Source organism: Podarcis pityusensis (assembly GCF_964106645.2).
Source record: "Podarcis pityusensis genome assembly, chromosome: 7".
NCBI lineage: Eukaryota > Metazoa > Chordata > Lepidosauria > Squamata > Lacertidae > Podarcis > Podarcis pityusensis.
The window spans coordinates 45423563-45450333 of record NC_138031.1 but is presented as its reverse complement, the minus strand read 5'-3'; the positions used below and the strand labels follow the sequence as shown (position 1 = coordinate 45450333).

At 41.2% G+C, this 26771-nt stretch overlaps 1 protein-coding gene across 16 annotated transcripts in view; it reads left to right on the top strand.

Annotated features, from left to right (window-relative positions):
* LOC308481772 (uncharacterized protein) overlaps window positions 1-26771 on the top strand; it is a 246900-nt gene that overhangs the window by 121774 nt on the left and 98355 nt on the right. The window contains exon 1 of one of the 16 annotated variants that reach the window (XR_013988876.1): window positions 5128-5268. The exons of the other annotated variants lie outside the window; for them this stretch is intronic. The gene's annotated coding sequence lies outside the window, so the exon portion shown is untranslated. Of the gene's footprint in view, window positions 1-5127; window positions 5269-26771 lie in introns of those variants that run through there. 16 annotated transcript variants of the gene reach the window in all.

The following is a 26771-nucleotide window of genomic DNA, read 5'->3' as shown; positions in this document are numbered from 1 at the left end:
TACAGTTTAAAAAGAATAAAAACAGTACAATAAAACCCGAGAAAAACTATAAAGCACAAAAACAGCACCATCCATCCAATAGTCACTTTAGATGTGTATGGGATTTCTCTGTGCTGGAAGGGCCATAGCTCAGTGGTGGAGCATATGCTCTGCACGATCGCACAAGGTCTCAGGTGCAATTCTTGGCATCCCCAGCTAGGGATGGGAAAGAGAGAAGTGTGAGAGAGCTACTGCCAGTCAGCGTTGACAATGCTGAACTAGATGGACCGAAGGTGTGATTGGGTAAAGCAGCTTCCTTTGTTCTCCATAATCATCCTAGATATCAGATACCTGTATCTGTTGTTCATGTAGTAACTCTGGACGCACTGATTTGGGGGTAGTTCTGCGTGGTTATTTCTGTCATTTGGGTGTAAAATAGAAAGTGTTGGGTGGTGATCAAACATGTCTTAGATCCGTGTCCTGTTACTGGACTACCTAATGCCAGATAAGGGGGTGGGGGTTTGAAAGCAATGGTCACTCAGCAGTAGGGATGGAAAGATCTGTCAATTTCTGTTCTCCCAGTTTCTCATTTTTCCAATCTGAAATTCAGTTCTCTGCATTTTTTCAGCAATCTGGGATTTTTGTTTAAATCTTATGAAAACACATCAGGGTTTTAGTGTGAATTTCACCTCATAAACACATTGCACACAGTTTTTATCAATGTACACATTTTTGCAAGCAGCCCCCCAATAATACATGTTTGTATATTATGTTCATAAATATATTCATTTTTATGCACAATTTTCTATGCATTGCAAAATTCGGAAAAGTGTAAATGTCAAGGGATAACTGTTTTCCGTTCACATAATGCTTTGGTAAGTGTGAATTTGATTTGCCTTAAAATTTGATAAAGGATTTGCCTTTAAATGCAAACTGAATCAATTTCCCCCATCTCTATTCAGAAGTAAGAGAAATACAGTTTACACATACTCAAAAGCTGTATTCTTTACTACTTCACATGTGCTCCTAAGCAAATGTAGATCTTATTTTCTTTGTTGGCTACTGGGGTAAGTCATGGCATGCAGGACAGCTTTCAGGAATGAGCTTTGCGGATGAGGAGAATTTCTGGTCCCTCATTAAGGCAAATGTCCTTTGCAGTATTTTTCTACTCGAGCTGCAATATGGGAGCTTGGGGTAGGTAATGATGGATTGATTTACCTCCTGGACATTGAGCTTCTTTTTCTAATATTTGTGTATTTTGAAAAGCAAATCTGGTTCGTTCCAAGAGGATTTGAAAATAACCTTCCATCCTGCACCTTTCTATAAACAAACCTTTTCACATTATATGTGGAGGTTCATTAACATGGCAATGGTTTCTGCAGGCCCTCTGGCTTTCATGCTGCTTGTATCTGTGGTGGTCCACATGTACTTTATCCTCTGGGCCAGCTTGTTAGCTTGCTGCCTTGCTGTTCCTGCCAATCCCAAAGGATTGCTTCAATAATATATGTAATGTCTACATAGCAGTTTGTGTATAGGAAAAAAAACACGGCGTTCTTAAAATTTTTAGTTAGGGATTTATTTTTATTTTTTTGAAAGAACCGTTTCATGCAGCACTAAATAAAATAAATTGCAGGCCCCTGATGATCTAATAAATCCTACGGCAGAGTTCAGATATAGTAATTAATTAACCCAACATGGAATTCATAATGATCAACCCTTAATTGACCGGGGGATGGGATGTATTAGGATTTGGTAATGGGATGTGGAGGCTTTCACCTTTTAGGTTAGTGATTTGAATCTGACTAAGATCTCTAGTGACCGCCAGCTGCTAGTGTGTTCTGCACTGTGTGAGAAATGAGGTGATGTTCTAATCCTGCTTCTTAGTACCAACAGCTCTGCATCACAAAAGCTGCGAGAGACACAAATTGTTCTTCCTTCCCCACTGGTGTAAGCTCAGATCAGCGGCTGACAAATGAATTGATATGTAGTCCGTAATCTGTCACACACTGCTCCTATGCAAGCCCCATGCAACGCTAGCTGGGGTTTGGCTTGAGCATGTGATTTGCAGCTCTGAATACTTCTGCACGGAAACGAGGATGACCGCAAAGTGAATCCTAAGAAAGGCTGACAACCCTCATCTCTCCACAAAGGAAAAGCCAGGCTCCCTTGCACTTTCAGTGGAATTGATGCTGGACCAGGGGCTGGCAGGTGATGTCAGGTGCTTGCAAGTGAGCCTACTAGTCACACATGGACTTTGTACAAAGGAAACTCCTATCCAATCACTGCAACGCCTTAGCGTGGACGTGGTGCGGGGTAGGAGGTGGGGAAGATGTATGCATAGATCTAAAAGTTACAGCAGACACAAGCCTCCTGCAGAAAACAGCATCTCTGTGTATAGCTTGCTCTGCCCCATTTCCCATATAATGTTTAATGAAATTCACCAGTTTGTTTATTCAAAAGATTTGTAAATGTGTCTATCTTCCGTACTGATGCCAGAGTGGGGTACAACATAAAATAAATTATAAACAACCATCAGTTGGGGGTATGTAGGTATTTTGTGTGTGTGTGTGTGTGTGTGTGTATATATATATATATATATACACACACAGTGGTACCTCGGGTTACATACGCTTCAGGTTACATACGCTTCAGGTTACAGACTCCACTAACCCAGAAATAGTGCTTCAGGTTCAGAACTTTGCTTCAGGATGAGGACAGAAATCGTACTCCGGCGGCACGGCAGCAGCAGGAGGCCCCATTAGCTAACGTGGTGCTTCATGTTAAGAACAGTTTCAGGTTAAGTACGGACCTCTGGAACAAATTAAGTACTTAACCTGAGGTACCACTGTATATATATATATATATGAGATTTATAAAAACAGTAGCAAATGGTAGCAACTAAATACAGTGGGCTGGAAACTAAAACAGCCACTCATACAACAAAAGAAGTACAAATACCAATACATATGGAGAATGCAAGGATAAATGCGGAGATAGTGATTTAAAGAAGTTGAATTGTAGTGGAGGGAAGCTGCGGGTGGATGGGTGGGGGGAGTACTATACAACAAGTATATTTGTTTTCAATGTTTTTGAACTGTGTGTGTCCCCCCTTAATTTCATTTCATTTTTTTTCTGTTGATGTTCTATTTTTGCTGTATTATTTAAATAAATAAATTTAAAAAGAAACCTTTTTTAAAAAACACACACCAGCCACTCATACAAACCTGAACAGCTCAACTGTTTAATGTCTGTTCTGCATTATGTCCCTGAATGAGCCTCCCTAATAGTAAAACAATAGAAGAGCCCATTATGTTGATCTTAAAGTACAGGCAGGTTGATATGGGGAGAGGTCTTCTGTATTGTTTAGTCAGTGTGTGTGTCTTGCCACTGCTGCTGTGGGAGGGGTGGTTGTGCAATATATTTTACTTCAGCAAGCAAAAATAATGTAACATAAGCTGAAGTCAAGGAGACACTTCCAATTTAACATCAACTGGTTACTAGAACATTTCTGGACCCAATTCAAGAATTTAAAGCCATAAACTATTTAGGCTCCAAATATCTGAAACACTGCCTCCTTCCTTACAGACTCTCTTTGGGATTAAATTTAGGGAGGTGCCCACATGCTAATTCCTCTGCATTCAGAGGTTTGTGGAGTAACCAGTGGTGTCCAAACTTTTTTCAAAGAGGGCCAGATTTGATGAAGTGAAGGGCCGTGAGGGCCGACCAAAGGGCCGACCAAAGTTGTTGACTTTTTTTAGGATTGAAGTTGTTGAGCTTTCTTATGATTTTCCCCCAAAGTTTTTAAGCTGATAACCTGTTCTAAGACCTCATGGCAAAGAGTAGTGAAGAAAACAATTTAATGATGGTGGTGATGAGGATGGTGGGGATGCTGCTGATTTGAGCAAATGTTGAGCCATTTAGATAAACACTTCCACAGACATTGGCAAACAAGAGATGAAATGGTCATAAGTCTTTATGAACCACAGCGTCAGAGTATTTCCCAGGTGTGACAGGATCCAAGGTATGCCCTATTGGAAACTGTTCTGCAATAATAACAGACTGGATCGTTGTATACCACAGCAACTCTTCTCCACAGTCCCTGGTTTTTTGTATTGTAAATTGTCTCCATTACCTGTTTTTTTTAGAAAAGGAAGAGATAACACATTTTTAAAAATTTCCATATATTCCATAGAGTGAGGTTTTTTGTTTTGCACTGTGTTATGTATACTAATTTTTATTTATTTAAAAAGACCTTCTATAATAGTATATTTTCCATGGAGCACACAGGGGAAAATCTCTGCATTTATAGCACATTTCTCTTGCCCACAGATCAAATATTATCTTGATTCTAAAAAGTAACAATAAAAAGTCCACATTGATTAAGACCAGATTAAGCAGATGACTGGTCTAAACTCCATGATCAGAAAGACCCCTGGTTTCTGTAAATGGGGACTCTGGGCCAGTTTAATAATGGGTATACAATTATTCCAGATTTCAGCAGAGTTTATGACTGCTGTTAAATTTACCCTTGTTTGGATCCTGGCTGTGTGCTTTCAATTTAATTCAGCCTCATGACTGAGGGAGGTATTTGAGCGAACAATAATTTAGAGGGATTCTTGGTGTATTTGATGATATTATCCAAAGATGACAATATGCACACACTACATTATTCATAAGGCTTATGTCATTTCTGAATCTAAGCAAACGTATGAAGGAAACTGTCTTGACTATGAACCTAATGTCTTTTCTTGCATGGAACTATTGATAAGATCACATATGTGAAAAAGTTTTTTCAGAACTCCTGGGAAAGCACTCTATTGGGGATTTTTTTTTTTTTAAAAGAAGCAATGATAAAAAAATCACAAAATAAATCCAGTTATTTCTACTGACAAGATAAATGCTCCCCAATCCTTTCTCTCATTAGTTCCTTTGCTTTCCCTTCTTGGTTCTCCTCACTTTGATGCCATGACCATAACACACCCACACCCAGCCACACCAGAAACCTCACTTTCTAGCTGTTCCCAGTCATGACTGTCTTCCCACTGTAATTGTGTGGGAGGGGGGTAAGGAAGGGGGAGAAAAATGGATATTAAGGCAATGCTGTTTGGAAAATGAAGGGTTAAAGCTATAAAGTTGATTCCTAGAGAGGCAGTATAGGCCATAGAAAAGGAAATGAGTTGACCAATCTATACAGATGCAACTGCCCCTACCTGTGGATCAGCTGCAAGATAGGGCATCTACACCTGGAGAAATTGGACACTTGGAGAAGTTGAATTTTCTGACTTTCAGGTAAAATGGAAGCTGAAAGGGGAAATAATGGGGGTTTTTTAATCATGAGATTATGCAAATGCCCCATAAAAAGTAAATGCCCTGTGTGAAAGCATGTCAGTTTGCATTTCTTGGTACGGAAAGTATTGATCTGATGTGTAGAGATCTTTCCTATTCTAATTAATTCAAGAAGATTCTGGAAGCTTATCTGTGTGAAAGAAACTGGTGCAAGCTGGGAGTTTCTAGCTGACACTTAAGTTTCTATTCTGCCTAGAAATGGGCAGAAGGTTCATTATGTTTGGGTTATTCCTTCAGAGAAGCTGAGTACAGCTGGCTTACACTGGTCCTGTTATCTCTTTCTGTCAACGTCATGCTGACTATAAGAGTAAGGCCAGAAGGAGCCTGCGTTTCACTTTCTATCTCTCTTTCCTTCTGGTGTGGTGTTCTGTATATAGTATGCTTAGTGTTCAGGTTTTAGTCTTATGATAAGTTATTGTAAGTTTAAGTTAAGTCTGCTGCAACTGGATTCTTATGGACTGTGCTAATCCTCAATGTATTGGATTTGTGACCATTATGCTCATTTGCCTAAAGTCACAGTAAAGCTCTGCTGGATGAAATATTAATTTCCTCTGGTCTATGCAACCTGTTTTAAGTTTTTACTCTGCTAACTATGCTTTGGAATCTGCTCTGGATCAATATGAGTAGAATTCATGACAAAGCAGTCTATATTATTATTATTAAAATTAACTATTTATTAAATTAACTGCCATGTCAGAGGTGCAACAACATGTTGGCAGTATTCTCTTAAACTTAAATCTTCCATGTTCCAGGGACCTTGTGGTATGACTGCCCAGTTCTACTTGCCTTCCAACTGCAGGTGGGCTTCTAAGCACGTTCAACTGAATATGCTTAAAAGCTCATTTCAGTCCTTCTTGGTCCATATGGGAAGGTTGAGGGTGTTGCATTCAGGGGCCTTGAGGTTAGAGCTGGCATGTGCACTCTCAGCCTCCTCCCAGTTTGAGTATTCAAGCATTCTGTAGTGAATTGGAACCAGGATAGTCGCCCATAGTTTTTGCTGCCAAAACCTCCATGCAACCATACAACTTTGTGAACCAGGTCACAATCAATTCTAGGGTCTGACATGGCAGATGCAGGGAAACAGTTTTCACAAAGTGCTCCCCCCCCCCTCACTTTTACACACACACTCTCACATTGCTCTATTCTTTATGTGGGTGTCTCATTCTGGTCCACTCCACGCTGGCCAGAAGGCAGTCCCTGATCTCATTTTCAAATTAGCTACTACAAATTAGCTACCACTACAATTCCATGGTCTTCAAGTCTGGTACTCTTTGTTCCTCTCATTCTGAGGAGAAAATGTGCATTGTTTCTCCTACTTCATTCTTTGTAGCAACAGCAATGAATTCCTCATTATTCCCTCAGGGCACTGACTCACACTCTTGAATCTGCAGGAAAGTGAACTGGAATTTGTATGTTTACAGAGGTCACTTGCAGTGCGTAGGAAAGAACAGGAAAGCAGGTTAGGGTAGCAACGAATATCAGAAAACTCTCGGCAATAGACGTGTGAATACTGACCACCGTATTGATTCGCGGTTGTTAGCGGATTGCATTTGCTTTCACCAACTGACAAAGAGACGATCACTATCAAATTAGGAAAGTAAGTTCTCAGCAATTTCCACAGGGGTCCTGTAGTGTTGATAATGATTCCAAACTCCATATGTTTTATTCATTTTTTATTTTAAAAAAACTAAACACTCTTTTGCATTTGTCTTATAGGTAAGACAAATAAAATAATAATGCAACAGGCCATTAAAATACCACACAATCTAGGCACAAAAATAATACCCTGAGAGAAAAAGAGAGTTCCAGAGATGATGGCGAGTAACATCTAGCATAATCTACAACCCAATTAAACTGAATTGACACTAAGATTTAGGGTGCTGGTTTTGGTATGAACCTTGATTCTCTCCTTGCCACAGCATTATCCCATGTACGTTGTTATTATTCTTGTCCCCTGTCATGGAGGACTTAGAGGAAGCTAAAAATAATTTTATTCTATGTGCAACAGGAACTGAGCTAGAACAAGACATTATTTATTCTGCTCAGGTATGGCCAAATCCAGTGCCACATAATAACAAAACCATATACTGACACTATATACAACTCTCTTCCCCTTCTTAGGAAAGCTTAAGGCTTTAAAATAATTATTTACCTCCTTTGTTCATTGGGTTACAATCATCTCCTACTTTCCAAATTCGTGGTAAAGATTATCAAACTTTATTTGACTGGGATCTTTTTCAAAATTCAATTATGATACTTAAATAGTCTTGTTTTATATTATTTTCCCCAAAAACAAAAGCCAATTTGGATTTTCTATAACAATGTTTCAGTTCCTGGTGGGCTTCTCAAAGGAATCTGACTGGTCACCCTAGGAAATGGGATACTGGATTAAGGTAGAATGGGTGGATCTCTTGGTCTGATAATGATAAATTAAATAAACCCAAATGCTTGCAGAGTTACCCCTTTCCAGGGTAAGAGCATCACATCTGAATATGGGCTGTAAGACCTAAAACAACTCTATGAGAACAAAAAACTCTTCTTGCGAAGAAAGGCTGCAGGACCAGTCCCTAAATCTTTGATGAAGAGTTCACTTCTGCTGCTGTTCTAATATTAAAAGAGCTCTCCTTATTTCATCTGACGCTGTTGTTGCTGCGAGACTTGGCTTTCCATATGCAAACAAAAACAGTGCCACTGAGTGTGCACATAAAGAAATAAACACTTTCATTATTCCTTCTTCCAAACCTGAGCAACCAGGGTGTCTTAAGAACACTATTTTAAAATTAAGAAAAATTACAATTAGATTCCTAACCCATTTTACGGCATTAAAAATTCAGTGTCTTCAGAGGCTCTCTCGTAGGCACATTTTTTTCTCAGTGGTCTTGTTTCATCTCTAGCCCAGAAGTCTTCCAAAGTGAGAAGAGAATAATCCGACTCTCACGCACACAAAAAGCATAAGAGGTGTATAAACAGAGCTCAACATGTGATATAAAACTATGAGAAGAAAAGACCGTGTTGGGTAAATACCACACTACTTATTTTATGATTTTTTTAAATGTCATTCTTTTGTCCAATATTGACTTTTTTATAGGGAAGATAAATTATAGATCCTACAACACTTGGGAACTGTGGCTTCCTTGCTTTGACACAGCTGGTCCAGTTAAGAATTGAAGTCATAGTAATTAGTTATGAGTTTCTTAGCATCGAGGAGCCCGTCCAGGACAAGAAAACTTTGCGAGGTGACCCCTCCCGGGGGTGAGAGTAAACTCACGGGAATGTACACAATTGCCCATGTAAAGAAGCACTGCCGTGGCATCTGGATTGTGTTGCTACAAATAGATGCTTCTCAGGGCACCTGCTTGTGAGACAGAAATACAATACACAGCCTCTTGCTTCCATAACTCTTCCTGCTAATGCAAACAACTTGTTTTGAAGACTCAAGAATTTGATGCTGCAAACCATGGCAAATGGATTTGTTTGGACTGGCAGAATAGTTTAGGATAATGTTGGAAGGACAGTGTGTGCAGATTAGCTGACGTGAAATAAAGGGCAATGTCGCCCTGAACACTGGGAGCAAGTCATTACAGTGCTTGTTTGAAGAGTTGAATATGCCCATGCTTCATTTCTGACCCCAATAAACAACACTTATCAAGTGCTGGTTCCCACCCATGCTAGTGTTGGAGTGGTGGTGCCTCAAGCAAAATGGTTACTGCATTATACAGGGACACTTCTTTAATTTTTGTGCATACAGTACTATAATACCCAGCTGTAAATATGCACAACTACCATTTTAGCTTCCTCAAAGGGAAATATATAGTAAAAGGAAAGGGTGATGTCAAGAGGCAGTGTTGACCTAGATAAGGGCCAGTAAACTGAAGCTGAATCCTAGGAAGATGATGGACCTGTGGGTGGGTGGTTCTGTGGTCTGGGAGATAGGTCTCTTATAGATCAGTTTTGGATGGGGTTGCACTTCCTCTGAACAGGTACTCCTTGATCTATCATTGGGTCCCTGGAGTCTGGGAATACTCATTGATCCATCATGGTAATTCAGTGGCCTTGGTGATTAGGAGTGCTTTTTACCACTCTCAAGTTGGTGTGAGAGATGCAGCCATTCCCGGACAGGTGTAGTTTGGCTCAAGAGGTTCATGCATTGGAAAGGTCATGATTTGATTGTTGCAATGTGCTCTGTGTGGGGCTGCCCTTGCATTTGATCTGGAAGCTGCAGCTAGTATAGATTGCAGCTGCACGGCATGTAGCCTGGGTCGCTTTCTGTCAACACACAAAACCAGTTGTGAGGCTGCCAAAATGTTACCATGCCAAATCTAAGGTTTTGCTGGCAGGGTATGAAGCCCTCAACAATGTGCACAATGTGAGGAAAGTGTAAAAAGGAAAAGGATTTCTCCTTCGCTCATAATACTAGAACCTGGGGCATCCACTGAAGAGGAATGATGGAAGTTTCAAGACAGAGAAAAGGGAAAACCTCTTGTTTCAGAAAGTGTGAATTTGGTGCGTTCACCTTTAAATGCATCTCCCCAAACCGTAGTCCTCATTGGGCTGTTTTATGGTTTGATTTTTTTAAGGTTTGCTACCCCAAGAGATTTTTTTTCTTCCTTCCTTGTAAACTGTAGAGATCCCGCAAGTCTGCTGCTACTTCATTCTTGTGCATGGACAGTGCACTTGTGTCTACATGAGTCACTATTAATACTTAGGATTGCAGAAAGAAAGCATATGGTATCAAACTAATGACCAATGATGAAATTCTCTTCAATCAAATAAACATTCTAGATAGTTTTACAAGAAAGGAAAGTCATATGCTTGTTTAGACACTATGTAATAGCAACAAATAATCTAAGGGCCAAATTATACATTATGTTCATTGTGTGAATACAATTAATATTCATGTTCTAATACACCCACACCACACACCCACACCACACCCACATAAAAAAAAAAAGCTGCTACAGAGGGTCCAACCGCCAGTGGGCTGCAGGGTTTTGAGAAGAAGAGTAAACCCTTCCTTCCCCTGCCATGCTCTTGATGAAAATTGTTTGCTGGGAGCAACATTTTTCACAGTTACCAAATCCTCTTGCACGCAAGTGCACATATGCCTATGCACCCTGATCTTATGCATGTATTCATGGAACACGCTAATTTGGGGAATTAGCAATACTACTTTTGGATTTTTTTACTGGAAATGATAGTACATCACAGACATTATTGCATTGGGCCCAATTACTTCACTTGCAGAAGGGAATTTTGCGGTTACAATATAAGTGCGCTTTCTTTAGGGAATTAGCAATAGTCACGCTGTAGTTATAATGAGAATATTTATTAACAAAAATGGCTTAACAAGAAGTAAAAAGTCTTAGTGGTTCAATACAGAAATATAAAAGGCTCAAATGATTAGCTGCCACAGGCTAACCACTCCATGTTGCCTGGACCATACATTTAGTTACTACTTCAGTAATAGAGAGAAGAGGCTAGAGGCAGAGAATTGCTGCATGGGGTGGATTTTTGACTGGGGATTTGTGGAATCTGGCGCTGCCTGCTCTGGTGCAACTTAGCTATGGAGAGGCTAAAAAAACAACAAAAACTAGGTAAGAGAAGTTCACATTCAAAACACCACATATTGCAATCTTGTGACAGTGTGAGATGAGCGAGATTTGAAAAATACAAAAGGTAGAAAGTAGCGACAGCATCAGAACACGAAAACTTACCTGTTCTGTTGTGGGGAAAACACAGAGATGCAAAAAGCTGAGTTTCCACTGTCATATTCTGGTCCACTACCATGATTAGAGATCCAGCAGGGACTGAATGTTTCAGATTATCCTTCCACCTGTCAAAATAGTGGCCCTGAAGGGACTGCCAACAAACCAGCCCCAGTTTTGGACCCTAGAAGAAAGCAGCCTCCTTATTTTTGAGGCTGTCCCTACACACATCTGTATTTTAATAAAGGCCTATCTTTTCACTTGGAGCCTGCCTTCTTGGGTTTTTGTGAAGGATACCGCCAGTCTATTTTTTCTAACATCTCCCCTGCTCCCGGTGTTCCTTTAAACTCCCCTGTTCCAGTTAAAAATAGAAGGAAAGAACTGTAGATTTGGAAGGTACCATGAGAGTCATCTAGTCCACCCCCCTGCAATGCAGGAATCTCAGCTAAAACATCCAAAGGAAAGAGCCGTCTTGTAGGAAGGCACGGACTGGTGTCCCTCCACATGCTTGCTGGAGGGACTCCAAAGGCTGCCAACAGGAGTCAAATAGCTGGCATCATTTGCATTAGATTGTTTTAAACAGTTTTTGGTGATAATATTATGCTATACTTTTTATAAACCACATTGAGGTTTTTTCTTTCAATCAAGTGGCGTATTAGTTCCATGAAATAATAAATAGATATGGCAAATAATAAATAGATATGACTCTTGAGAGCCCCATGGATTGCAAGAAGATAAAACCTATCCATTCTTAAGGAAATCAGCCCTGAGTGCTCACTGGAAGGACAGATCCTGAAGCTGAGGCTCCAATACTTTGGCCACCTCATGAGAAGAGAAGATTCTCTGGAAAAGACCCTGATGTTGGGAAAGATTGAGGGCACAAGGAGAAGGGGACGACAGAGGACGAGATGGTTAGACAGTGTTCTCGAAGCTACTAACATGAGTTTGACCAAACTGTGGGAGGCAGTGGAAGACAGGAGTGCCTGGCGTGCTCTGGTTCATGGGGTCACGAAGAGTCGGACATGACTAAACAACTAAACAACAACAACAAATCTAATTCAAGTTTGCGGCTGGCTATGTACAGTGGTACCTCGGGTTACATACGCTTCAGGTTACAGACTCCGCTAACCCAGAAATATTACCTCGGGTTAAGAACTTTGCTTCAGGATGAGAACAGAAATCGTGCTCCGGCGGCGCGGCAGCAGCAGGAGGCCCCATTAGCTAATGTGGTGCTTCAGGTTAAGAACAGTTTCAGGTTAAGTACGGACCTCCGGAACCAATTAAGTACTTAACCCGAGGTACCACTGTATTGGTATCATCAGTACTGGCTTTGACATAGGGGAAAGTCTCTCTGTCTCTCTGTCTGTCTTTCTCTCTCTCTCTGTTTCCCATAATGGGATCAAAACCAAATTGCGCAAAGGGGGAAGAATCCAACGTAACCCTACAGCAATCGATAGCATTTCAGCTTGCTAGACAAAAGGATTCCCTAGCCCCTCCCTCCTCGTGCTGTTCCGGAGGGTTTACAGAGTTGCTTGTGAATTGTTCTGTTTGCAGTATAATGGTACTGCACTGATACTTCTATCTGCTGTTCATAGTTTTAATGTGATTGTGTTTTTAGCTGTTTTCGTGTTGTTGTTTTTAAAAAAGTAACTGCCTTGGTCATAGAAAAGGCGGCATATAAGTCTTTTCAATGAAGAAATAGAAAAGGGTATTTAAAGCTGCCTTGAAATGTGGTAAATAGAAGGCAAGGATTATTTGCTCTTGTGTGGTTTTAGGCTGGCTGCCCATTTAGGAGTAGTTGCCTTACTTTAGAAACAGGCCACAGCAAAGCATCTTGTTCACAGATGCTGAAAACCTATAGGTTTCAGAGTAGCTATCATGAGGATTTTGAAAAGGGGGATTTTTGCTTTGCATAGATATATACCCTTGGACCAGAAAAGAATGAACTTACAAGGTAGAGTGAAAGAATGGAACATCCTCTTTCTTCCCACTTGCCTCTGTTATATAAAAGGGTTGTTTTTAACTCTACACTCCAGTCATCCCCCATAGCCCATGTTCATAATGCATCATGCTTCTCAATCATTATTCTCTTTTGGCATTTGGCATCTGAATGTGCGATAGGTGCTATTATTTACTCTCTCTCTCTCTCTCTCTGTTTGTGTGTGTGTGTGTTTGCCTATGTGCATCTAGCTGTTCTGTAAAATATTACTCTTGAAGACTAGAACTCATCATTATGATGGAAGCTCAGCAGGTAGCAGAATGAACAGCCACTAGCCCATGAATTAGAAGCCTGGAGTGTCATACACCTTTGCTGATACCCAAGAGAGAGAGAGAAAAAGCCTTAGTAGATCAAATCTAAAGGTCCCAGAATTCCACACCATTGAAGCACAACCTTTATATTTTATTTTATTTTTGCTGCTTCATTAGCTGCCTGTTGAAGAACAACTTTTGCAGGCAGAAAACGGACCCCTTCATAAGAGGGTGACAATCCACAGAAATCATTGCACTGCTGCCCTCCAAGGAATTAGGAGCAGAGCAATCTGTTTTATACTGAATCAGATCCCTGGCTGATCTGGCTGGGATAGGGCCACACCTCAGTGGTAGAACATCTGCTTTATATACAGAAGGCCCAAAACTGAATCTCTGGTGTCTCCACGTAGGGCTGGGAAAAGAAGTTAACTGACATCTCAATCTTCCCCCACCCTTTTGTGCCAGCTCATAGGAGCAGGCATGATACAGTACAATTGGTGGCTTTTGGACACGATAGCTAAATGCAGCCTCTGCATATAGCGACAGTGGATCTCTGAATCCCAGATGAAAAGGACAAACAACAGGAGAGGGCAGTTGTCTTTATGCCTTTCTTTTAAACTTCCTAGAATTAGAAACTTCCTGTTAGGCACGCATTCAGTGGTCAGTTCTGCCCTGTTACTGATACTGGCCCACTCCTGGCATGTGTAGGTTGGAGGGGTGAAGCCAATATCCTTGACAGTATGACACCAGACAGTACGTACATGCAGGCCAGGAGCTTCCCTACTGTCTCTCCAGTGTTTCAGTGATGCAGCTCCTGGCCCAGTCATCACACATACTGGCCACTGCTGTCCTGTTAATGATGCCAGCTCTGTCCCAGTGTGCATACCTCGGGAGAATGGCAGCATCATTGACAAGGAGGTGCTGACCACCACACGTGCCAAGTGGACCAAGAGGTCCTCTTTGCACAGCTATGGTGGTAGCACTGGCAGTTTGCTGGTAGTGGTGGTGATAAATCCTGTTGTGGCCCTGGCATTTGCTCCAGAATGTTATGTACTGGCACCAGGCCTGATTCAAAGTGAAATGTAAGGTTTTGTGTGTTTTTTTTAAATTGTGGATCCTGCCTCCTGTCATTAAGATTATGGTGGCAATGGTACATGTTGCAGGTATTTTGACTATTATGTGGTGTGGTTTTTTTTTACTAATGGCATTTGAGGAAAGTGATGGAATCTTCATTAAAAGAATTATAACTTGAATTACAAATATGCAAAATACGCTATTTATATGATAATTAAATAAATTATTTATCAACCACCTTTAAATATCCAACAGAAAAGAGAGAACAACACCCTAACCAATATAGGAAATATAAACGGGGCATTTGGTCTTTTGAAATAAACAGACATTGGATAAAATCCAGCGGAATAGGTACTATTGGTGGAACAGGTCCTGCCTTGCAGCCCTGGAACAGACGTTGGGGTTGCAAGGGAGAGGAGAGGAAGGGAAAGTCTCATTGCATGAGAAGAAACCCACTCACGTGGTGCTGGATGTCGCTCATACATTGTTGCTTTAGGTAGGGCTGAAAGCCTTAGATTGCCAAACAGATCACTCGATTTAGTGACAACAGGTGGGGTGGATGACAGTGGATGAACCACCTTATCCAACACCATGCTTGACCACACAGAAGACCAGATGTAAGGGCTTAGCAGTGGTCTTGCATGCTTCCATCCCTTTCACAACACTCCAGGTGGAATAATCTCCCTGGTTTATGGGCAAGTCAGAGGCCTGGTCTGCCACTGCCATGCTCCCCTTTTCAAGGCAAGGTCTGCAGAAGTTTCCATGGTAGCAGAGAGGAGGCATCTGACACCAGATCTCCCTCTTCAAGGTCATACTTTCCTCTCCGCCCTTGGAGAATGAAATCTGATGCTTCCCATGACCACTGTAAGGCCTTCCAAGGGGGCTCCTCTAGGACCCCAGGGTTACTAATCAATCCCAGAGATGCAAATTTTAAACAGGATTTTAATCAGCTCTGTTCCCTGTGAAAGTGCTAGTGGCATTCATCTGAAAATAGTCTGTATTTCTGTACGCAGCACATCACCTTAATTCAGTGGCTTTAGTCCAAACTAAAAGACATCTGATGTGCCCGCAGATGACTTCAGTAGGAGGACTGGAATCAGAGATATCAAGCAGTGTCTTTTCTTGGTTTTATACCGTAGCCACTGTCAGTCATAGTCGGCTTACTTATATACTACATTTTGCAAAAATACATTGTGTTCCAAGTGACTCACAGAGGTCAGTTTAAGGAAAATAGCACAATAGCCATAACAAATAACACACTACCATGTACTATTGGCATTTGAAGGAATACAATTAATTTAAAACATACCAAAAGTTTAAAGAGTGTGAAACATCCAATAGGTCAGTGAGCAATATCAAATTCCAATAATATCAACAACCCACATTAGGCAATTTGTTTAGCACTTTACATTAACAATGAGATTGCTTGCCCATGACAAACTAGCGGGCAAAAGAGGAACAGATTAAGTCACAATGCTGAACTACCCTTCAGGGCAGTCTCCTGCTAACATTTTAGCAGCCTTATTACAGTCATACCTCGGGTTACAGCCGCTTCAGGTTGTGTTTTTTCGGGTTACAGACCTCCGAAACCCGGAAGTACAGGAACGGGTTACTTCCGGGTTTTGGCAGTCGCGCATGTGCAGAAGAGCTAAATTGCGCTTTGCGCATGCACAGAAGCGCCGAATCGCAACCTGCAGGCGTGCCACTGCGGGTTGCGAATGTGCATCCCGCATGGATCACGTTTGCAACCGAGTGTCCACTGTACTTGTGTTAAGGGGTGGTTTTTTCCTCTTAAGGAAGCAGTGTTTGAATGATTTTGTTTTCTAAAGTGTATGTTTTTGCTGTGACCAATTTTTTGTTTTTAAATGCTTTTTTAAAAGAAGGAAAATAACCATAAGATGTGTTCTTAAAACACACTGCTTTGAATCTTGCCTCCCAGTGTTTACCCATCCCACCTCGTTCTGAAATGGAGCTCTTGGTTTCAACATTCTCTTCAGTGCAGGGAAAGCGCCATACATGATGCAGGATCCCTGTGGAGTGCTGGATTGTGGCCAGTGTGTTTATGTGACACATTTCTAAATTAATTAATTAGTGAAGAAAAACTACCATCTTCATTAAGTAGTATCCAGCTTTCATCTGTACTGCGGTAGTTCAGTTTTTTCCAAGTTGGATATAAATTTCTTTAATTTGTAAAAATAATATTCCAAATAAATTAATATTTCAGTTCTATTTTTTAAAAAAACACACACCAAGGTTCCATGGGTGCATAAGGAATTCCTTACAGTGCACTGCAATACATCTCTACTCAGAAGTATGGTATATTCCATTGAGTATGAACTAGCCCCGCTGAATACAATGGAACTGGCTCCTATGAAAATGGTGTTAAAGACAGCAGATTCAGTGTCCTTAACCAACTGACCTAGGATTGTTATAATTGTTGCCGTAACTTTTAGGACTAAATTAAAGATTATATAGTACAAAGTTTATTTTAGAAAATTCTCTAGGCAAAGGAAAATTGTGGCTGTGGTCCAAAGCAAAATTAAAAAAGTACCCAGACTGAATATTTTCAGGGAAGGTAGAGGTTGACAGTTTATGTTAAAACAACAAAAACTTGCACAAGCCATTAATGCTTAAATGGCAAATCCCTATTCATGACAGTCTTTAAATATCTGCATACAGTATCCTTAAGTATCCTTAAGGACCAATCATGGTCAGAATACTTTTATAGTTCTTGCCATCTTCTATAGATGCATTAAGAAGTGGCAGATTGTTCTGAGATATCCAAATTTGTGTGTCTAGTGTTTTTCAAGCAGCATGCTCTGGGTATTTGGGTGAAACAGCACTTATTTAACAAGACTTAAGAGGGACATTTGGAAATTAATCCACCTCAAATTACTGATCACATGTAACATTTATGCCCAGCAATTCAGCTGAATGATGTAATGGTTTGTTTTTTTACCTTGCTTTACACATGAGATTGCAGGAATAATACTACAACTTCCTGAAATATATGACTGGGTTTTTGTCCTATGCTTAGAGTTCATTATCATAGTTGCTGCACATCAGTAACATTTTATGAAGAATATCTATATTTTTAACTTCTATTCTCACCATCTGCTGTCAGTTTCCAGGACCTGTCTTGCCAACGAAGAGACCAGCAGATGTCACTGTAGTTCTGTTCATTTATCTTTCCTTCTGATGGAATTCCAGTGGTATTTCTTTTCTAGGCTCAGACCTTCAGCTTTTGTTATTTAACCATTGTCTTTTCACATCTTAATGCATCATAATATTTGTAATTCATATCTCTTTTTCACCAAGTTCCAAAACAGACATACGTCTTAAAAAACAAAATGCAAGCCAAAGGAACATCATCACTGTTGGGTGGTGGTGGTGGGGCAGTAAAAAAAAAGGGGGAGAGCAGTTCATAAGGTAATGTGCAACTGAGGGGAGGGACAGGAAGTGCATACAAAGAACTTGGGTTTTGAGCAGGGGGTATCCTTTTTAGACATGCAGGTATTTAGAATGAGATATGCATCCAAATGTGAACTCCCTGAAGCCTCTGACCTGTCTCTTTTTCAAATTGTCTTGTTTTCTGCCTTCCAAATAAATTTCAGTCATGATGGGAGGGAGAAAAATCTGTTATTATGTTCAACTTCATCAGCTCAGGAAGTTGCATCCTGACATAGACAACAGAGACAAGCGTGCACTTGTTCAGTTAGGTAAACCCTAGGTTTGTTTTGGAGAGGATGTTCTTAGTCCCCGGAGGGAATAACAATTTCCTGCTGTTTATTAAGCCATGAAATAACATCAAGAGTCCACAGGTGAAGAAGACAGTATATCACTTATCTGTATGGGAACACTGCTTTGGGCAAGAGTCACTGGGAAGCAGAGATATGATGATCTTGGAACTAAGATGGAAGTCGGCATAAAACCTCATTTGATAGTCATTACATTGCATTTGAAAACACATATAACATGATCAGGAATGCTAGCCTACACCAGAGAAGGAGCTTTATTCTGATGTTCTATGAGATTAGTCTTCCTGCAATTGTTTTGTAGCCTACTCAAGCCAACCACCCTGATGCAACATAGCTGTTTCACTTTGTGACATCCAAGCATATTTTGAAAGGCTGATGCGTATGTTTGTGATATCCAAGCATAGCCCCAAAAGCTGGTCCCTAGGGTGGCACTTTTGCAGAGCTTGGATATTATCATGGCAACTCCAAGCTAGGCCAAGTTGGTGACTACTTAAAATGCACTTAAGTGTACCAATTTAGTAGGAGTTGCAGAGTTTCAAGGTCTCTGAATAAGGCTTCTACTACCATGAGGGAGTTTTCAGCTAGCTAAGAACATCTCTCTCCTTCTATTGTAATTTTTACTTAACCCTCAGCCCCCTTGCTTTGAGCTTGCCCTGGTGCAAAGATTTGCACAACAGAACAATAAACAAGACAACTTGTAAGGTATAATGTTTGACGGGTCTTGCTTGCTCCTCTTGGCCATTAGTGTAGGGTGTCTGCCTTGAGCATAACATGTAGAATGGTGTCTACATTACTATATCTCAGAGATCTCATCTTTCATTACTATATCTCAGAGACTGGGCTGAAGGTTGGGAGGTGCATGAAGAATGCATCGTTGGGAGGAGGCCTTATTGTGCAGCTCCAGTGGCTGCACCTCCTCGTCTCTCACGCTCAGGAGAAACCTGCCTTAGATGCTGTGCTACACTTGGCAAATCTGTGGGTGAAGAGATAACAAGGAGGCATCTGACCACAAAACATAAAAACCAAAGCCCTCTCTTCATTTGGTCAGCTTCTGTGAAGTAACTTCCCCCTGAAATTTCCCAGACTGAAATCCTATACACATTTGCCTAGAATTACGCCCTAGTGAACTCAGTGGGACTTATTTTTGAGTTGACACAAACAGAGTTGTGTTGTAAGTCTCTTCCCTGCTTGGTGGGCATTACACATTTTAAACAGGGCCCAACATAATGCACCTGGGTTCTGTTTATGACTCCAGACGATGGTATACTTATGAGAGCAAAAACAAGGAATTGACTGAAAAATTAGACTATAGAATATTGTATTGGCTTGACAGTCATGTTGCATTAGGAGATACAAGGTGATTTGCAGCTGCCTAATGACAGGTACAATCTGATGCCATGCAATATGAACCCTTGCAGCAAGACACACAGTCAGATTCATGGTTGTGGACGAAAACAAATGCATTTTAATGATGCTCTGCTCCCAGATAATTGATCCAGACAATTATTAAATTGATTCAAGGAGAAAAATGTTTGTCCTTAATCACTATGATAAATGTACAATTTTATAATCTTCAGACAAATTAGCGGCTTTGAGACTGTTGAGCGCAAGGGAGGGCGGTCGAGGGATTGTGCTGGAGTTTTCCCACTTGTTCTTGGAAAGAAGCACTTTGAGGGCAGCGATGGGCAACTTTGATTCACATCCTGTCCCTGTGGGTTCCATTCAGTTCTGTCACCTGTCAGCAAATGGGCTCAAGCAAATAGGCATTTGCTAGTACACTGCTGACACCCTTTGCCTCAGTATTTTGTCAAGCAGGATACACTGCAGCTGTACGGGGTTTGCCTCCATTCTGTGTGTCTTTCTGCCTGCATAATCTTTCCATCTTATTCTGAAAGCTGGCTTGCCTAAATGTGTGAGCTGTAAGCCCTGAACATAAGAAGTGACCATAGATAAGTCACAGTCTCTCAGTCTCTCAGGCCTTGATCTGCAATATGAGCAGGGAATAATTTATGCCAGGGCTGTGGCTACTTTTTTCAGTTCCGAGGCTTATAGGAGGGAATAATAACTGCAAAGGTTTAGAGTGCCTTTGTTTTACCAGTGTGACATAACTCCTAAGGGCCAATGTCCCTTCACCCACCCCCAATAGAATATTTGAGGAAGCAAGCCCCTCCCCCCCAAGTTGATGCACATTGCCCAATATTATGTGGGGCAGGGCTTACCTGGACCCCCTCCCCAATATTTTATTTTACTCAAGTTGGCACCACTGCTGAGGTCCACCCTTCTGTAGGGAATCCACTTACTGAAGTTGGCTTGTTTCTAAAGTTTAAGACTGAAGTCATAGTCAAGACAGCTATTTGATTCACCAGGAAAGACTCTCCCTGCTATAAGATTTGTTTCATTTTCTTAAGTCTGGTGGGGGGGGGAGTACCTTGCTGGAATATTTCCCAAAGTCACATTGCTTTATGAACTTTGGAGATGGTGGAAGTTCCCACAATGTTCAGGCCTCATTATTGTCTTACGACCGCACGAATTAGCTAGTCTATGACTAGACCCTGCCGTTCTAATCCAAGGTCTTACTGTGTCATAAATGCACATGTGTCATTCCTATTGGCGTCAAGGGGAGCTGTGGCTGCGCAATAGTCTCCTCCTTCAAGGTAGATTCCCTTTGAATTCATTGATAATTAACATGCTGCTGGGTTGGCTTCTAGGTTTATACCTTTATTCCAGTATACCTCTGACAGGGAAATATTGATGTGAAGCCAGGGCCCATGCTGCTTTGTGGACATGTTAGGCTGATATCAAGGCACAACATAGTTTCATTAAAGCTAACCTATATTAAAAATGCACAGAAATAAGTGGTTGTTCTAGGCCAGCTATGCCGTACAAACGAAATACATATTTGCGAGCCTCAGAAAGATTCAAAAGGAAAATGCAAATTTAGGCTCCTCCCCGCCCCAACTTGAAGTCTTGTGTCCACTCTCCCTCCAGTCGGAGATGTTTTAATAATGTCTTGTGCAGCTGTATGATTTAGCCAGTACACTAATGAATTCTAAGTCTCTGCACCATGTTGTAAAACACCTTCAATTTGTACTGGATTTTCCCCTTGGTTACAGAAGTTCAGCAAGAAGATTTGGTACAAAGAATACAAATGAAACAACTAACATATCTTCTGTTGACTACGGTCGTCACTCTTTGTAAGGCTTACAGAGGCAAACATACAGCTCCATGGAATAATGAATCTAATTTCACATTTCTTGGTAAAGGGTATATGCATGCCTTCCTTCAATCCCAATTCAACGGGGACAACCACATTTTTTTCTTAGCTCTGTTCTGGCCAGCACACACCCACACCTCTGCACTGACCCTGGCCCAGTTTTTAGGGAGCAACTCCTTTACACCCACATTGTGCTGAATGTGCTTGCTTGCTTAGCATTTCTATCCCACCTTTTCTCCAAGGAGCACAAGATGGTGGACATGAGCCCCTCCTCTTCCCATTTTATCCTCACAGCAACTCTGTGAGGTAGGTTAGACTGAGAGACAGTGATAGGCCCAAAGTCACCCAGTGGGCTTTCTGGCTGGGTCAGGATTTGAACCCCATTCTCCCAGGTGTTAGCTCAGCATTCTAACCACTACACCACACTGAGGTGCAATGATGAAGCCCAAGGTTGACATTTATCAGGAGATGCCAGGAATTGAACTGGGAGCTTTTGGGCCAGTGTGTGTTTGCCCAGTGTGGTGAAGGCAGTGTTGAATCCACAGGCCCTTAACTGCTGCTGCCCAGCCAGCCACTGCCCACCCACACTGGTTATTGGATGGGAAACACTCTAAGAGAGCTTTCTGTTCCAGTTAAATGTTTCTTAAGCAACGAGGCCTTCCTGAGCTGTGATGTGTTCCTGTATCCTGCAGTCCTAGCTGACTCCTCTAATCTGCATTTTGGTTTGTCCTTTAATCCTGACTTTTCCACCCTCAGTTCTAGTTCCCTCTTTGTTCGTGTGACCTGCTTTGGTCCTATTCAGTCTTGACTACTGAACAGCGATATAAGAAGTCCTTGTTTACTTTTCTGCTCTGTATTTGTTGCATGCAGCACTGCTTCCATCCCACTGCAGCTTTTCTTCTGCCAAAACCTACATTATTCATATTGTTGGCAAAAATCATGTAATTTACCTAATTTATGTAATTAATTATGTAAAGTACATTGTCATTGCGGTACTCCAGGTGTATTCTGCCTCGGCCAGACCACACCCGGAGTACTGTGTCCAGTTCTGGGCGCCACAATTCAAGAAGGATAGTGACAAACTGGAACGTGTGCAGAAGAGAACGACCAAGATGCTCAAGGGTCTGTAAAACCAAACCTTATTGAGGAATGGTCGAGAGAGTTGGGTATGTTTAGGCTGGAGAAGAGGAGACTGAGATATAATAGCCATCTTCAAATATCTAAAGGGCTGTCACAGGGAAGATGGAACAAGCTTGTTTTCTCCTGCTCTGGAGGGTAGGACCCCAACCAATGGCTTCAGTTACAAGAAAGGAGATTCTGACTAATCACCAGGAGGAACTTTCTGAGAGTAAGAGTTGTGGAGCGGAGGAACAGACTCCTTCAGAAGGTGGTGGAATTTCCTTCACTGAAGGTGTTTAAGCAGAGATTGGGTGGCCATCTGTCATGGATGCTTTAGTTGAGATTCCTGAATTTCAGGAGGTTGGACTAGGTGACCCTCGGGGTCACTTCTGATGCTACCATTCTATGATTCTATGATTTCCATTCTGGGCAAATAAGCAAACACCGGTAGTTTTCACTCCCATTTCCATTTCTGTCAGAATTTGCCAACCTCCCTACTGGCTACACCTCATTCCTGGCTTACCTCTGACTTGTGCCCATGGCCCAGTCTTGACAGCACCACAAGTAAACTTCAGAAGTTGCATATGTTCTCCCTTTACTGATAGTGTTAAAAAAATAAAAAGGCACTTGTTAATCACACAGGTTATATGATCTGAGGCAAACAAAGTGATGCAAAATGTTTTCTTTTACATGCGTTTGCTTCCCCTCCCCACAACTCCTGCACTCTTTTCCTCCCCAAAGCCTCAGAATACAATATAAATGGAGACTAGTCATTAAGAGCAGGTGGGGGACCCCAACGCCAGGCCTCCCAGGCCAGAGCCCACATTCACCACTCTCCCATCTCTTCAAAATGTCTGAAGCTAGAGCGGTCCATTCTGGCAGCTGCTGTGCATGCAATCTACACCGTTTCTTGACTTCTTGCCCCATCCTAGTTACCTAGAAAAGGGAAAAAGCAACCCTGTGGTTTCTGTGAAAAATTGCCTCAGGCAGGGAGGAGGAAACCAAGAGCAGGCTTGGGTGGGGAAAGATATATTCTTAACTCAAAACTCTAAGAATGTGTGCAGAAGCCACTTGCTCTTATATTCTAAGGAGGCAGGGAGGCTGGAAATCTGTAGTTACTCAGGGCTAAGGAGAATAAACTTTGCACATGTTCAGAATTTGTTTTCTCCTCAGATTCCAGGACTGTTATAGAAAAGAGACCCCTAAGTAGGCCTTGGTGCAGAATTTGCACAAAATGAATGTTCACTGATGGCATGACACAGGAGGCCAGTTGGCCACCATGTACTATAGTACATGGTACAAAGGCTTGCCTTGCTTATTTCCATGCAGAGATAAGCTCACCATAAACTTGAGAAGGTACTCAATGGTTGAACGAATGAATGACTCTTTATTTGCATCAGCCATAGCAATAAAACAACAATACAATAAACAAAGAATAGAAATAAGAAGTTAATAGTATAAAATACACTTTAGGGTTTTGAATCAATGGCCAAATAGTAGATCTTCTGATTGCCCAGCTAAAAGCCTTGCAACATTTGCTGTCACCTGCTCATCTTGATCTGCCAAGAGAAAGGACACTGTGGCAGTGCTTGGGCGACCCGGAATGGACAATAAAAGAGGGGTGATAATCTCATTCCTCAAGTCTTTATAAAGAGTGCAAGCCACTAGGGCATGCACCACCGATTCGGTACTGCCATCTCCACAGGGACATAAGCGTTTTTTGTGTGGAATATGTTGGAATCGTCCCTCAAGTACACCCAGAGAGTCAAAATGGGAAGTTGGTAAATAGTCATACCATGGGCAAAATTTCCTTATTGTGGTTAAGTTGTTCTGACACTCAATATCATTTAGGGTGGCACTGACAAATTAGACTGTTTGCTTTACTAAAACCCAAAGTGAGTAGCTGTTGTGGTGATAAACCACAAGAGTTAATTTTTTGATAGACAATTCTAGTCCGGGCGCTCTTATGACAATTTTGCAGCACTAGGGATATTAGAGCAGGGGGATTTGAGTTTAGGCAATGCCAATAGTTAAGTGTCCAACTCCAGATCTGTAATTCTACCAAGGGAAGATTAGGCGCAATGATACGTTTGGGACTAGGGTGGTAGAGAGAAATTTTTGCCTTAAGAACTTTGATTGGACAGCTTCCGTAGATCCAAGGTGAGTGCCTGTCCACATGGAGGTACTCAATGGTTACTGAAAATAAGGTCTGCTGTCTGTGTTCTGTCTTTTTATTTGTGTATGTAGGTCCTTAACCCTCTGATGAAGGGTCAACTTTCTTTTCTTTTTTTATTAAGTTTCTTTATTGAGATTTCCCTGCAATACAGTAAAATTGCAGCTACAAAAGATACAAAACAAAGTAGAAAAACAGAAAAAGAAAAGCGACAATAGAAACAGAGGAAAGGGAAAGAGATGAGAACACAAAGAAAGCAAAAGAAAACCTTAGCAAAAAAATACAAAAGAGGAACTTCCAATTTTTCATCTGCCTTTTACATAAAAGAAGAGAATATTCCTGATGAAGCAGGCTAGAGGTCTGCCTAGTCCAGTATCCTGTCCTTCACATTGGCCAACCAGATGCATATAAGAAGCCTACAAGCAGAACATAATGACTATTGATTCATGGTGACTGGTACTCATAAGCATGCTGGTTGTCTCTTTCTCGAGCTACCTGAATGGTTAACCACATCTTGCGGAAGTGAATTCCATAATTTACCCATGTACCATGGTGGGGCGGGGGGAAGTACCTGCCTTTGTCTGCTCTGTGGGTGGCACCCTAAAAACACTTACCTGGGCATTATTCCCCAGTGGAACTTCCTTCTGTGTGTACATGGATAGGCGTGGGCTGCAGAAGAGGAAATTATGCAGCTTGACCTGATCAGTTGAAAAAGAAGAGTATAAAAAATTGTTTCACCAGATGATAGCTCAATGCCACAAATTGTTAATTTTAATTAATATTGAATTAAGTGAGATTTGAAATAAATTCATTTAGATGAGAAGTCATTGCAATTAATATGCTGCCATTTTGCATAATGACTACGGGACTACACAGAGAATATATATGGTTAATGAGAAAGTTGACCTTGGTGACCTTACAGCATGATGTATTAGAGATGGTTCCCTGCAGTAGGCAGCTGAAGAATTGGCATTGTTGTCCTGTATTATTCTACCAAGCTATAACGTTCTGTCAAATTGTGTGTCAAGTCAGAATAGATTTGTTAAAGAGCCATGTTATAGATTCACATAATTCTACTTTTTTGAGGTACATACATAAATGTTGAGAACCACACCCCAGTGCGGCTGACTGAAAGAAATGCAGTTGGAGAGCCAAGTGTTGCATTTTGTATTTATTCAGTACAGGCATTTATTGTTCCTGTTGCTCAATTTAAATATGCATCAAGCAACACTCTGATTCACCTGCTGAAGAAATGGTTCCATCTCCACTTCCCCTCAACATGTCAAGAACTTTGTGTGTGATGTGGTTTGGCCAATGCAGAGACCTCAGAAAACAGATTAAACATCATGCAGATCATATTATCAAACATAAACAATGTAGAATATCAGTCACTGACAGGGTATTATATGGCCCAGTTCACACAGCTTGGCAAACCATAGTTAATAGTTTACAAACAGTGTGCCAATCTGGGTTGCTTTGCTCCTCCCTGCTTGTGTGTGGGAGAAGGAAACCTGCTATAGCATTATGTCTGAACCAATATTTTTGTTTGCTTCACTTGAAAAAATCATGATCAATAAGCCAAGAACAAACATTGACTATGGTTCATGGTTTGTTTAGAGAGAAACAAACCACGACGTCTGGTTTGGACATAATGCTAATGCGGAGGTTGTGGTTTGTTTCCTCTACACACCAGTGGGGAGGAACAAAGTGATTCAGACCAGTGTGTTCATGGCAAACCATTAAGTATGGTTTTATTGTGATGTGCAGACAATAAACCACAGTAAACCTATGATTAATCCAATACCTTCAGACAGCTTTCTAAAGCATTGTTTGACCAAAGAGGGACAAAAATGGAATACCACTTTCAACTCCCTCAATATGGGCCGAGTTCTTGTCTCACTGGTCTTATTTTGCCTTTCCAGTATCAAAAGCAAATCCAGTTCTACATGAAATAAATGTGAGGGATTAATATTTTTCCAGAGCTCGCTCAATTCACTATCAAGCTAAAATCATAATCTTCTTTTCTTCTTCAGGTAATTGTTGTGCTACTTTATAAGCAGGAGGGGAGGGGAGATTTAAATATTCAGATCTTTTGCTCGACATTTTCAATCTACATACTCAACAGGAGCACACAGCTAGCGTGCCTCCAGCAT